The sequence below is a fragment of the Oryctolagus cuniculus genome, chromosome 5, assembly GCF_051225735.1.
Source record: "Oryctolagus cuniculus isolate XC-2025 breed Fujian yellow rabbit chromosome 5, ASM5122573v1, whole genome shotgun sequence".
NCBI classification, from domain to species: domain Eukaryota; kingdom Metazoa; phylum Chordata; class Mammalia; order Lagomorpha; family Leporidae; genus Oryctolagus; species Oryctolagus cuniculus.
Window position 1 is genome coordinate 34,124,543 of NC_142871.1, and position 13,216 is coordinate 34,137,758.

The following is a 13,216-nucleotide window of genomic DNA, read 5'->3' on the forward strand; positions in this document are numbered from 1 at the left end:
TAAAGGAAGAGAAGTTGATTGTGACCTGCAAGGCCAGGAGAGATTTTGAGAAATCTTTGTACAAGATTGGCACTTTGGGCAGATTTGAAAGAGAGCATTTCCTGGGTGCACTGACAAGGCATTGAGATAGAAGGGCTTGTTTGAGAAGTGATGAGAAGACTGCTAGGGCAAGGAAGTAGGATGTAGTAGGAGAGGAAGTTGGAATAGAGGTTTAGGGTTAGATGATGACAAAAACATGATGCATTTTTCTGATAATTAATTTTTAAAAACTATTTAGAGAGAGAGAGAGAGAGAAAGAGATCTCATCTGCTGGTGCATTCTCAAAAATACCCACAACATCCAGGATCCAAGATTGGGCCAGGATGAAGCCAGGAGCCAGGAATTCAATCCAGGTTTCCCATGTGGGAAGCAGGACCCAATTACTTGAGACATCATCTGCTGCCTCCCAGGGTGTGCATTAGTAGGAAGCTGGATTTGGGATCAGGACTGGAACTCAAGCCCTGGCACTTTGATATTGGATGCAGGCATCCCATGCGGGGTTCTAATTGCTCTACCAAACACCTGCCCTGTAATTTGTTTTAAAACAAAACCTCATGGGAAATTGCAGAGACTCCTCTTGAAATGTCTTTCTTCAAAAGCATTTGCTCTATAGAACAGTCAACAGTCTTGTCAAAGGAGGTTCTTTATAACAAGGTCCATTAAGATAACCAAGTGTTGTGAAGTCCAGGCCATTTAGCAAAGGCTCATAGCTATGAAGTAGCCATTAAAGTTAGAGATCACCATAGAACTCACGTAATAGAACTTTGTGTTAGTTTCTTATCACTACTGTAACATTACCACAAACATGATGGCTTTAAAAAAAAATCCCAAATTGCCAGCGCTGTGGCGTAGTGGGTAAAAGCTGCTACCTGCTGTGCTAGCATCCCATATGGGCGCTGGTTTGAGTCCAGGCTGCTCCACTTCTGATCCAGCTCCCTGCTAATGTGCCTGGGAAAGCAGCGGAAGATGGCCCAACTCCTTGGGCCCCTGCGTTCATGTGGGAGACACAGAGCAAGCTCCTGGCTCCTGGCTTCAGATTGGCTCAGCTCTGACCGTTGTGGCTATTTGGGGAGTGAACCAGTGAATGGAAGACCTTTCTCTCTCTCTGTTTCTACCTCTCTCTGTAACTCTATCTTTCAAATAAATAAAATAAATCTTTAAGAAAAATCTTTAAAAAAATCCCAAATTCACTCTCATCATTCTATAGATTAGGAGTCCAAAATCAGTTTCGCTGGGCTCAGTCAGTGAATCCTCATGTTCCCTCTGGAGGATCTGATGGAAATCTGTTTCCTTGTGTCTTTCAGCTTCTAGTGGACACCTGTATTCAATGACTTGTGGCTCTTTCTTCCACCTTCAAGTCCTAGCAGCCCAGTTCCTGCTTCCATCAGCCCACCACCTACTGCTCTGACTCTGGAGTTTGGGATCCCTTCCAGAAGGACAGTCATGATTATATCAGGCCCAGTCCAGGGCAGTCTCCCCATCTCCAGATCCTTAACCTAATGCCAGCTATAAAGTCCCTTTTGCCGTATTAGGTAATTGTAATCAGTTTCAAGGATTAGAAAGTAGACATAGGTAGGGAGGAGGTGTAAATCTCATTTCACAGATGGGAAAACTCATGTTCAGCTTGTTCTAAGGTGCTCACGTGCTAGAGGCACAGTTGTACTTACATAACTCAATGTTCCTGACTCCCAATTTTCATTCTCTCATGCTTTCCATGAGACCATGTGCTCTCTGAAGGAAATATTTCCTCCAAGGAAGCGTTGGCAGGGATCTCATCCAACTGGGAGTAGGAGTTACCAGAAGTACCTGGAGTCAGTAATGTTTTTTAAGATTTATTTATGTATTTGAAAGTCAGAGTTACAGAGATGAGGAGGAGGTTGAGCGGGAAGAGAGAGAGATATATCCTCGATTTTCTGGTTCACTCCCCAAATGGCCACAATCACCAGGGCTGGGCCAGGCTGAAGCCAAGATTCTGGTACTCCAGCAGGTGTCCCACATGTGTGGCACGGACCCAAGCACTTGGCCATCTTCTGCTGTCTTCCCAGGCACATAAGCTGGAGCTGGATCAGAAGTAGAACAGCCAGGCCTTAAACCAGTGCCCATATGGGATGCTGATGTCAGGTGGCAGCCTAACCCCCTGCGCCACAACACGGGCCCCTAGGACGGTTATTTAGGAGGGCAGAAAGCACTTTATCTGCAGCATCACTGGGCAAAGACCATCCTAAAAGAGCAATAAATGCTCACTGAAGGACCAGAAAGAGCTGAGTAACTCTTCTTCCATTAAATGGAGACAAGATTGAGAAAAAGAGAAGAAAAAAGAATTATGTCAGCAAGAACAGAGAGAACAGAATGTAGAGAAGATAAAGAGAGGCCGGCGCTGCGGCTCACTAGGCTAATCCTCCACCTTGCGGCGCCGGCACACCGGGTTCTAGTCCCGGTCAGGGCGCCGGATTCTGTCCCGGTTGCCCTTCTTCCAGGCCAGCTCTCTGCTGTGGCCCGGGAGTGCAGTGGAGGATGGCCCAAGTGCTTGGGCCCTGCACCCCATGGGAGACCAGGAGAAGCACCTGGCTCCTGCCATCGGATCAGCACGGTGCACTGGCCGCAGCGCGCTGGCTGCAGCAGCCATTAGAGGGTGAACCAACGGCAAAGGAAGACCTTTCTCTCTGTCTCTCTCTCTCACTGTCCACTCTGCCTGTCAAAAAATTTAAAAAAAAGATAAAGAGATATTGTAGTTGAAATGGAGTCAAAGGAAAAAGAAAGGGTGTAATTATGGATCTCTTAGTAATGCCACAGTTCACTTTTGAGTAGTGTGTGTGTGTGTGTGTGTATTTCTGAAAAATAGTGTATTCTGAATACTTTCTCTTCATAATCATCTAGAATTTAATCTTCAATCTCACATTGTTTATATATTTGTGTTTTTGCTCAGTTTATGCTCTTTATGGATTTAGCTTCCTCAGTATTAGATTCCCCAATTATCTCCATCTCTTTGTATACCATAGAGAACAGACAGGTGCTTTATGATAGTTTTAATCATTTTAAAGATAGTATACAGAGTACATCACACTGTAGTCATTAGCGTTTTTCTTTGAAAACATAATGGAAAAATTCCAACTTAATTTTGTACTCTAACTGAAAGAAGAGCTTGAAGCTAATATAAAGAGCACATTGTTTTTGAAACTAATAAGGAAAGTGAAGATTATCAAGACATATCAACACAAAGTAGGAAAAGCAATGCAAGTGATGAAATGGGACATTTGAGAGGAAAGGGAGTTTTAAAATTATTTTTAACTACAAATGGAATAAGGAAAAAATAATATAAAATGTGACCCCATTGTTACATGAGGAAACATTGCTGATTGATGATACGAAAATAGAAACTTAAAAAAAGTTCCATCTTTACAAAAAAAAAAAAAAAACACTAGAAACTAGAAGGGAAGTAAATGAAGTTGAAAGAACATGGACCACTATCAATATATTTACTAAGAAATATTATTTTCTTTTTCCTTTTAAAGATTTATTTTACTTACTTGAAAGTCAGAGTCAGAGAGGGAGAGTGAGTGACGGGGGGGGGGGGGGCGAGGATAGAGAGAGAGACCTTCCAGAAATCTTCAAGAGATCTTCCATCTGTTGGCTCACTTCCCAAATAGCTGCAAGCCATGTGCTAAGAACTTCACCCTGGTCTCTCACATGGGTGGCCATCTTTCACGGCCTTCCCAGGTGCATGAATAGGGGCCTGGATCAGAAGCCAAGCAGCCAAGAGTAGAACGTGGGCTCCCATACAGGATGCCAGTATTACAATTGGCACTTAACCTGTTGTACCACAGTTTAGTCCATGAAATACTATTTTGTAAGTTAGTATTTCTATGTCTTAGATTTCCTAACTTCTCCAAGGTAGGTAAGTTTCATACTTCTGTTATAATTAGTGTAATACTTGTTAGCAGATTTCAATACACAGTGGGTACTTGGTACATATGTAATAATGGTTGTTAATATTAATTAAGTCTTGAAAATATTTTGTTGTGGCTACTCAACAAATTTAGATATTTAACTTGAAATGTTTATTTATGCTCATCAACGCAGACTGTATCAAAATGAAAATGCACCTAGTATAACACAATTTTTTTAAAGTTTATTTATTTGAAAGGTAGAGTTACAGAGAGGCAGAGGCAGAGAGAGAGACACACACATACCGAGAGAGAGAGAGAGAGAGAGAAGGGTCTTCCATCCACTGGTTCATTCCCCAGATGGCCAAAAACAGCCAGAGCAGTGCTTCTGAAGCCAGGATTCTAGAGTTTCTTCCAGGTCTTCCACGTGGGTGCAGGGGCCCAAGGACCTGGGCCATCTTCTACTGCTTTCCCAGGCCATAGCAGAGAGCTGGATAGGTAGCAGAGCAGCCGGGACTAGAACCGGTGCCCATATGGGGTGCTGGTACTGCAAGCAGTGGCTTTACCCGCCATGCCGCAGTACCAGCCCCATATAACACAATTTTGATTTTGAATATTTATTTCAGTAAAATAACTGAAAAACCTACTCAATTATCTCCATCTTTACCTATGGAAATCTTACCTATTTTCAAGGCCTGAATGGCTACCTTGTCACTGAGTCACTTGTGCCTTTTCCAAATTTCTACAATATTTTCATAATTCATATTGCCCTCACAATTATATTATTGATTTTATTTAAAAATTTTTTAAAATATTTATTTATTTATTTGAAAGTCAGAGTTACACAGAGAGAGGAGAGGCTGAGAGAGAGAGAGAGAGAGAGAGAGGTCTTCCCATCCGATGGTTCTCTCCCCAATTGGCCGCAAAGGCCGGAGCTGCGCTGATCCGAAGCCAGGAACGAGGAGCTTCTTCTGGGTCTCCCACACTGGTGCAGGAGCCCAAGGACTTGGGCCATCTTCCACTGCTTTCGCAGGCCATAGCAGAGAGCTGGCTCGGAAGTGGAACATCCGGGTCTCGAAACAGTGCCCATGTGGGATGCCGGTGCTTCTGGCCAGGGCTTTAACCAGCTGCGCCACAGCACCAGCCCCTAAAATTCTTTCTATTAAGTCTATATCTAGTAAATTATAATCTTTCAAGGACCAAGACTATCTATTCATCTTTGTATCCCAGTATGCATAGAGTACTGCTATCTACAATTGAGCAATACAGATACAGACTAATAGCTGTAGATATAAGCAGGAATGAACAAATCGATGTAATGACTGCTCTAAAACAGTAACTCAAAATTGCCTTCATGAAGTTGTACTTGTCCCACTTTTTTGAATCAGCTCCTCTGGGTATGGGATAGGATCTGAAAATCCACTATTTTCAACAGACTTCCCAAGTTATTCACACATAGCTTGCCAGGCACACTGGCACCACAGCGTTTGGGAATCACTTATCAAAAAGTTGGCAGGCCGGCGCCGTGGCTCAATAGGCTAATCCTCCACCTTGCGGCGCCGGCACACCGGGTTCTAGTCCCGGTCAGGGCGCCGGATTCTGTCCCGGTTGCCCCTCTTCCAGGCCAGCTCTCTGCTATGGCCAGGGAGTGCAGTGGAGGATGGCCCAGGTGCTTGGGCCCTGCACCCCATGGGAGACCAGGAAAAGCACCTGGATCCTGGCTCCTGCCATCGGATCAGCGCGGTGCGCCGGCTGCAGCGGCGGCCATTGGAGGGTGAACCAACGGCAAAAAGGAAGACCTTTCTCTCTGTCTCTCTCTCTCACTGTCCACTCTGCCTGTCAAAAATTATAAAAAAAAAAAAAAAAAAAAAAAAAAAAAGTTGGCCAAATATAAAGTTCATCTTACTGTGTGCCTATGAGAAATACTCACTGAATACATGATTTAAAAAGGAAGAACTAGAATGTGTCAACTGGCAGTGAGATAGATTGGTAATTCAGGGAAAGCTAACCTCAGAAAAATCTGGTTAGCTCTACTTGGCAAGCTCTGTCTCATCCATACTCAAAGAGTTAAGTTAAAACCAGAAACTACATGGTAGAATATTATCTTTCCTGTTCTCTGTGGGGTCAGGATAACTATGGGTCAGTCTCCTTCCTTTCCATCAAGACCTGTTACAATGATTTTATCTATATGTCCTTTCACTTATCGTACAGTAAATTTGGAGACCATACTTGAAATTCTTTTTTTTAAAAAGATTTTTTTTTATTTGAAAGTCAGAGTTATAGAAAGTAAGAGAAAGAGAGAGGTCTTCCGTCTGCTGGTTCACTCCCCAAGTGGCCACAATGGCCAGGGGCTGGGCCAGGCTGATGCTAGGAGCCAGGAGCTTCTTCCAGGTCTCCCACGTGGGTGCAGGGGTCCAAGCACTTGGGCCATCCTCTGCTGCTTTCCCAGGCACATTAATGGGGAGCTGGATCAGAAGTGGAGCTTGAACTGGTGCCAATATGGGATGCCAGCTTTGCAGGTGGTGCCTTAACCTGCCACAGTGGGAACTCCTCTCCTTGAAATTCTAACTGCCAAATCTTCATGCAGTTGTTATGGCACCGCTAGTTACACAGAGCAATTCCTTATTAAAAATAACTGTTTGGATCCTTTGCAGCAACATAATAATATGCTAGTAAAGCAAATGTACAGAGTTTCAAAGACAAAGAAAAATAAGAGATGAAAGAACTCAATCTTTTTGAGGTGGAAAGAGGGTGGAGAAATGTAACTGCAAAGGAAGAGGAGGAGGCTACACCTTACACAACCTCCAAAGTCAAGGTCTAATGAAACATGAACTCACCCTCACCACACAGCCCCAAGAGGCCTGGTACCAGGTTCTGCAGAGGATGGGAATTGACCGTTATGCTATGGAGAGACTTCACCCTTAGATATCTCTCCCTATGACATATAATATGTTGGTTAACTTCCGCATCCACCACCGGCAGGGGAGACTTGAACTTTATTCTCAAACAGCATTGAGTAGAGGAGACTTCAGACATCGAGGCACCAAGAAGACGGGCTGAGATATGTGGCAGATCCCAGAAGGACTGAAAAGATTCTGTGTATTGAATGGGAGGAATCTCTGCCCTCTTCCACCCATCTGGTCTTACTTTCCAGATGATGCCTCTTTCAAGAAGGTGAATGTCACCTGAGAAATATCCACATCCTGATTTTAGGGAGATTCACCCAAAGTGTCTGACTTCATCTCTGGTGTCCTACAATGAGTCTCAGCAGTTCGAGGTTCTGTGCTTGCACACTGAAGTGTTGAATGCTTTGTTCTTAAATGTTAATTGATAGACAAGGATTATCAGACATTCCAGGAAAGCCTCCAACACGAGAGATGAAGTATACAAACAGAAAAGGAAAACATTAAGAAGTACAGATCATTTAGGGAATGGCTTTGTTTTTCCACTTCCTTCCATTGACTGAATCCCGTTAAATGATAGCCTTGCCCCACTTCTCATAAATGTGTTCTGGCCTCACTCTTTTCTTCCTTTTTTTAAAATGGGACAGTTCTTCTGGGGGTTCTTGTCTTATTTGCTTATGCTCAAGACAGCGTCTTGATAATCTACCCAGCATTCACTTCCTCCCAGATCTGAGCTCTGCTCTGCTCTTATTGCCATTCCTAGCTATATATAAGTCACTTCTCTCTGGTGTGCCCAATTCCTGACCCAGAAACCTAGCCTTGTGGCTTTGACCTTGTTCTTTGCAGTCTTCTCTGATCTGCCCCACCTGCATATAGGAGCTTCACCTTTGCCTTGCTTTGGTCTACTCTTGCACTGTTATACTCAAACATGGCTGGCCCTGCTGTGGTCTACTGGCTGCCTAAGACTTCCTCTCTTGCTGGTCTCCAAATTTCAGTGCACCAGCTGGTCTTGTTCCAATGTTTACTACTGTATCTACTCTCCAAGGACTTAACTCACCCAGATAGCTAGGTATACTTTTCAATTCCTGGTTCTTCTAAAGCTGGACTTCCTATTTAGCCTTTAACTGGGCATGGAATATCAAAGTGTTTCAGACACCTAAGAGTCATCTGCTACCATGTAGCCCAAGAAATAGTTGGCCCAAATTTGCCCATTAAAACACACAATGATTCAAAAAGAGGAAGAACCTTTGTTATTGCTAATTCCCTGGCTGTGAGCTCTGGTCCTGACTTCCTGAGTCACTTTGTGGCACAGGTAACAGTGGTAGAATCCTGTCCCTCCTATTTGCCTCTCCCGAGTGAACCATGCTCTGCCACCCCAGCTCCACAGCTGCAAAGCCCTGACTATACCAACTTAAAAAAAAAAAATCTCAGAATGAATAAAATGAAGGCTGATACAAAAAGTACTCTCCCCAAAATATCTCTAAGTAACAGTCTTTCAATTTTTCATATGTACTGGAGGAAATAAAGGAGATTAAAAGCACTCTTTAATTTTTTTATACTTATCTTTCAGAAATGAACATTCTAGTTGGTGAGGCATTAAGTGCTTGGTAATGAGAGAACTACTGTTAGGGTATAAATTTAAATAGGGAGATCTTCTGAATTCACCTACATTTTTCATTGTTCTTTCTTCAAAAGTCTTACTTTAGTGTAGGTTATTTTCTCATAAAGTTAGACATCTGAAGATTGTCTACTTATTGAAATATTATAAATGTTTTAAAATAGGGTGAAGTATTGTCTTTAGCAAAACGCACTGCTATAATGCAAAGCACATGTTCATAAATCAGAATACTGATTTAAAAGTTTTAGTTTTAATCCCACTAGTTGATTGTTTTGGCTATGGTTGTGTCTTCCAAATGTAGGCTGGTGCCACTCGTGGTATGGGGGTGATTTTTAGAGAGATGTAGCAACAATGATTAGCAGTAACTGAATTACATAGACAGAAAATTATGTCCTTTTCAAGTTCTTTTCAGTTCTCTCTCTCTCTCTCTTTTTAGGGCTGACAGTTTTTCAACTCTTTAAAGTGTTAGTCTTCTTTTTTTTAACAAAGACAGATTCTTTCTTACATTCTAGTCAGAACTTCATATATTGTTTTCTTAATTTTTTAAAATTGTTTATGTCTATTGATGTTGGAGTTTAGTTTACAAGTAGTTTACTCCAAGCATCACTGCATTTACTACAGAGCATGATACAATACAGAGTTTATGGTAGAGAAGCTACACATGGGACATGGGGCATGTAAATGGCGGACACTTGGGAGACATTGGTTTCTGGGAAGTGCTAGGTTTGAGAATTTGTCAGATTTGAAGAGTTGTTTGTTTTTTTTTCACTGAACCAGTGAAATTGGTTGATTCTTCGATGTGAGATTCTGCTGATTACAGACTTGCCACTGACATTGATAAGCTGCAACTGGTCTTGGCATTTGAATCTACGGTGGTTATAAAGAAAAATAAAGTCTTGATCCTCCTGAAGGAGATGAATATTCATAAGTAGCTCCTATCTGTTTTTAACTTGCAGGGAAGTCTCCATAGTTGCTCTCTTGACATCAGCAAGATCACAAACACAATGGCATTGAGAGCAGAGGAATTTGGTTGGAGAATTTGGTAAAAAAAAAAAAAAAATCATATAGATGAAGTGACCTAGAATGTTCATGTAGTTTTAAAAAGATATTGTTTAAATAAAATTTTAAAACTTCTGACTTCTGACTCCTTAAAAGAACCCTTAAATAATAGTAATCCTCAAGCTGAAATGAGGGAGAAGCCAGTGTTCTCTCCTGACAGTAACTGAACGTATCCTCGTAAGCTGTACTGTAAGTTGGCACTGCTATCAATGATGCCTGTCCTCGTGGGCTTAAAATGCAGGCCTTTGGAAGGAGGTCACAGCAAGGGAATCAGAAGTCACCACAAGACTCGAGTGAGGTCCTTCAGTTGCACTAATCACACTTATGGAGGTTTGGATGAGGAAACTTGTTACCAGTAGGAGAATCCACACAAAGGCCTAGAACAGCTGGCATAGGAGATGGTCACTGAGGCCTGGGTGGAATTTAGACAGAGTAGGTATTGAAGACAGAAGACCTCCACCTTTTATTGGGAATTTGCTCTGTAAAAAGCAGTGGTCTGAAGATTAATAATAATGGTAATAATAATAAAAGTCTATTTTAGAAAAATATCTTGGTTGGCTGGTGTTGCAGCTCACTAGGCTCATCCTCCGCCTGCGGCACTGGTACTCCAGGTTCTAGTCCCATTTGGGGCACCAGTTCTGTCCCAGTTGCTCCTCTTCCAGTCCAGCTCTCTGCTGTGGCCTGGGAGGGCAGTGGAGGATGGCCCAAGTGCTTGGGCCCTGCACCCCATGGGAGACCAGGAAGAAGCACCTGGCTCCTGGCTTCGGACTGGTGCAGCGCGCCAGCCATAGCAGCCATTTGGGGAGTGAACCAACTGAAGGAAGACCTTTCTGTCTCTCTCTCTCTCACTGTCTAACTCTGCCTGTCCAAAAGGAAAAAAATATCTTGGTAAAGAACATGGATGTAAACAAACTGTTACTATACAATGTGTTAACTGGTTTAATAGAACTCTTTGGAAACAATTAAGGAGGAAGAAATTAGTTCTGCCTGGGGAATTGGGAAAGCGTTTATGAAGGAAATGAGCTTTGATCTGGGATTTGAATGATGAGTGGAATTTTACTGATGGAAAAAGATGAGAAATAGACTCCAGGCAGTGAGTGCAACATATCACAGGACATGCAGATGTGAAGGAGGGCCATGAGGTAGGGAAGCGTGAGAACCTACCATGTGGTTGAAGAGGGTGTGGGGTGGGGATAGAAATGGAGATTGCAAGGGCGATCACTGGGAAAAGCATATGGGTACTGATTTATGAAAGGCTAGGTATGCCATGTTACTAATTTAAGCTCCAAGAAATTGGTTTATGGACAACAGTGTAGTTCAGAGCTTTGTAGAAGGATGAGGTAGGGCACGGGGGAGGTAAGGAAAAGCTACTCTGAAGAGAAAGCATCCTGAATGGGATGACACAGGGAGTAAAGGCGCTGAGAGTGAGTCGCAGAGCACCTCGGAAGCCGGATTGAGAAATCGGCCCTGAGTTCTGTGACGGCGCCCGACCGTAGGGATGTTAGTAGTGAAAGGCTCAAGGAGGCCTGCAGCGCACAACACCGGTGGCCAGCCCACCACCCTGCCCCTGCTCCCTCCTTCCTACCGGAGCTGGGGTTTGGTCCGTGATTCCCCCTCCTTCTGCTCCTAGACAGGGCCTTCAGAAGAGGAGGGAGGAAACCTAATCCCTGCCCGAGGATGAGTCTGATCAAGGATAGTCCTTGGAGCACCTTTTGGCCCATGAAATGTGTAGGGAGTGCTTCAGGGGCCTTCTGAGAATTGCCTTCTTTTTCTGTAAGAGATTCACTGGGAGAGACAATCTCTTCTGCTGTGAGTTGTTTGTTTTCATGTGACCCTTAGAACTTCCATGCCCTGTTTTTGCTATAAGAGTTTGTTATGGTAAGAGGAGTTAGTCTGTGGACAAAGCCTGATTCCTTAATGTTACTGAGCAGCTGATATAAACAAACCTAGAACTGCCTTCCCTTCAGACATGAGATATTTAACATAACTAATATTTGTATTCATGTCAACATGAGTTTGGTTTTCTGCTGTATGTAGCCCAAAGCAGTCATACTAAGGCACTGAGATTGAATCAGAATGGAAGTGGAAGGAAAGTAGTGGAGAACAAATTTTGGGGGCCCAGACACAAGTCATTGTTGCTGTGGGACTGGGATTAGACAATAGCTGAACATCAATGGAACGGAAAAATATGACTGGGATTATAGAGCTATCTTGGATCATTGGATTAGAAAAACTAAGGAACAAAGACTTAAAAGATGATTCAGTTTGGGAAAGAAATAACTAGATTTATGGGATCATACTGAATGTGAGGTGAGATGTCTACAAAGTTTAGGGTTGGCATACTGAGGAATGAGAGCAAAAGCCAAGCACGTTTCTTTTTTGTTGCTGTAGGCCTGTGGGAATTATTACATTATGAATGCTTGCTCCTAACTGCATCTTGTATTAATTATTCATGTTTTCATAAGTATAATTAGTGCCATTTATATCAATAGCAATAATGGAAAACACATAATGTAATAAACCAGCGATTTCTTATTCGGGAAGCTCCGTGAAGCTTTCTCAATACTAATGTTAATGAAAGTGTTCTGCTAAGACTTTAATTCATTGAAATATACTCAATTGCTACATGGCAGAGAAGAACGAGCATAGTTCTGGGCTCGAACTGCTCAAATCTGCTCCTCTACGTGGTCCCAGCAAGCGCCTTAGTTACTATGAATCCGAACTCGATTAAATTTTAAGTAGAATACATAAAACTTACTCTACAAAGTTTGTACTTAGTAATGCTAATTACTGACTGTATGCATCCACATTTTCAAAAGTATTTAATTTGTTCTTGAAATTCTCAAATTTGTCAGTCAGAGGTTGTGACTAGGCTTGATTTCCAGTTTACTTTTCCCCCACCAAGGTTGCTGCTATCTTGAGAACCCTCAGGACTCAGAAAGCAGAAGTTTCAAATTTGTTTGCTGAGCCCAGGGGCCCAGATTAGCCATGCCAGTCGTCTGGCAGGGACACTCTGTCAAAAGTGCAGGCCCAGCTATTTTGTTTTTGCTCTCTTACTGCAGGGATGAGCTTTCGGAGCTCTGGCGAACTCATCTCTTCAGGCTTTGCAGTTCCCTCGTGGGAAGACTGAGACTTGGAGGGGCAGCAAGTCCCATAGCAGGTTTGAGTCTACAAGAGCTCCTGTTTAGTCTCCCAGAGAGGTCTCTTTGGGATATGGGAATCTCTTGCAAATAATATGTATTTTTATTTTCCACTTGTCCTTTAATTGAATTAAAAATAGGTTTATTTTGGTGCAAAAACCAATGAAATCTATGCATGTGATGGGTCTTTGAAGAATTCATAGAAAATGTATATTATGAAAAAAGTGTATGGATGTCAAAGCACCTTCATATACATAATTATCCCCCAGAAATTCACTAGGAGGAACTGGCTAGGCCAAAATATTATTTGGCCCTTTATTGTGGATTTGATAAATCTCATGACAAATTTTACCCAAAACAATAATTAATAATCGTTCATTCCAACATTCAACAAACATTGATTACCTACTAGGTACCAGGCACTAGCTTAGGCTATCACAGATTTTTCCTGTTCCATTTAAACAGAGGCTTGTATTTTGAGCAAATTGGTAATGCTATTAGGACCCATGTAACTCACTACAATTCAGATATTTCTGCTTATTGGACTATCAACAGTGTTAATGTAAGTCTAGG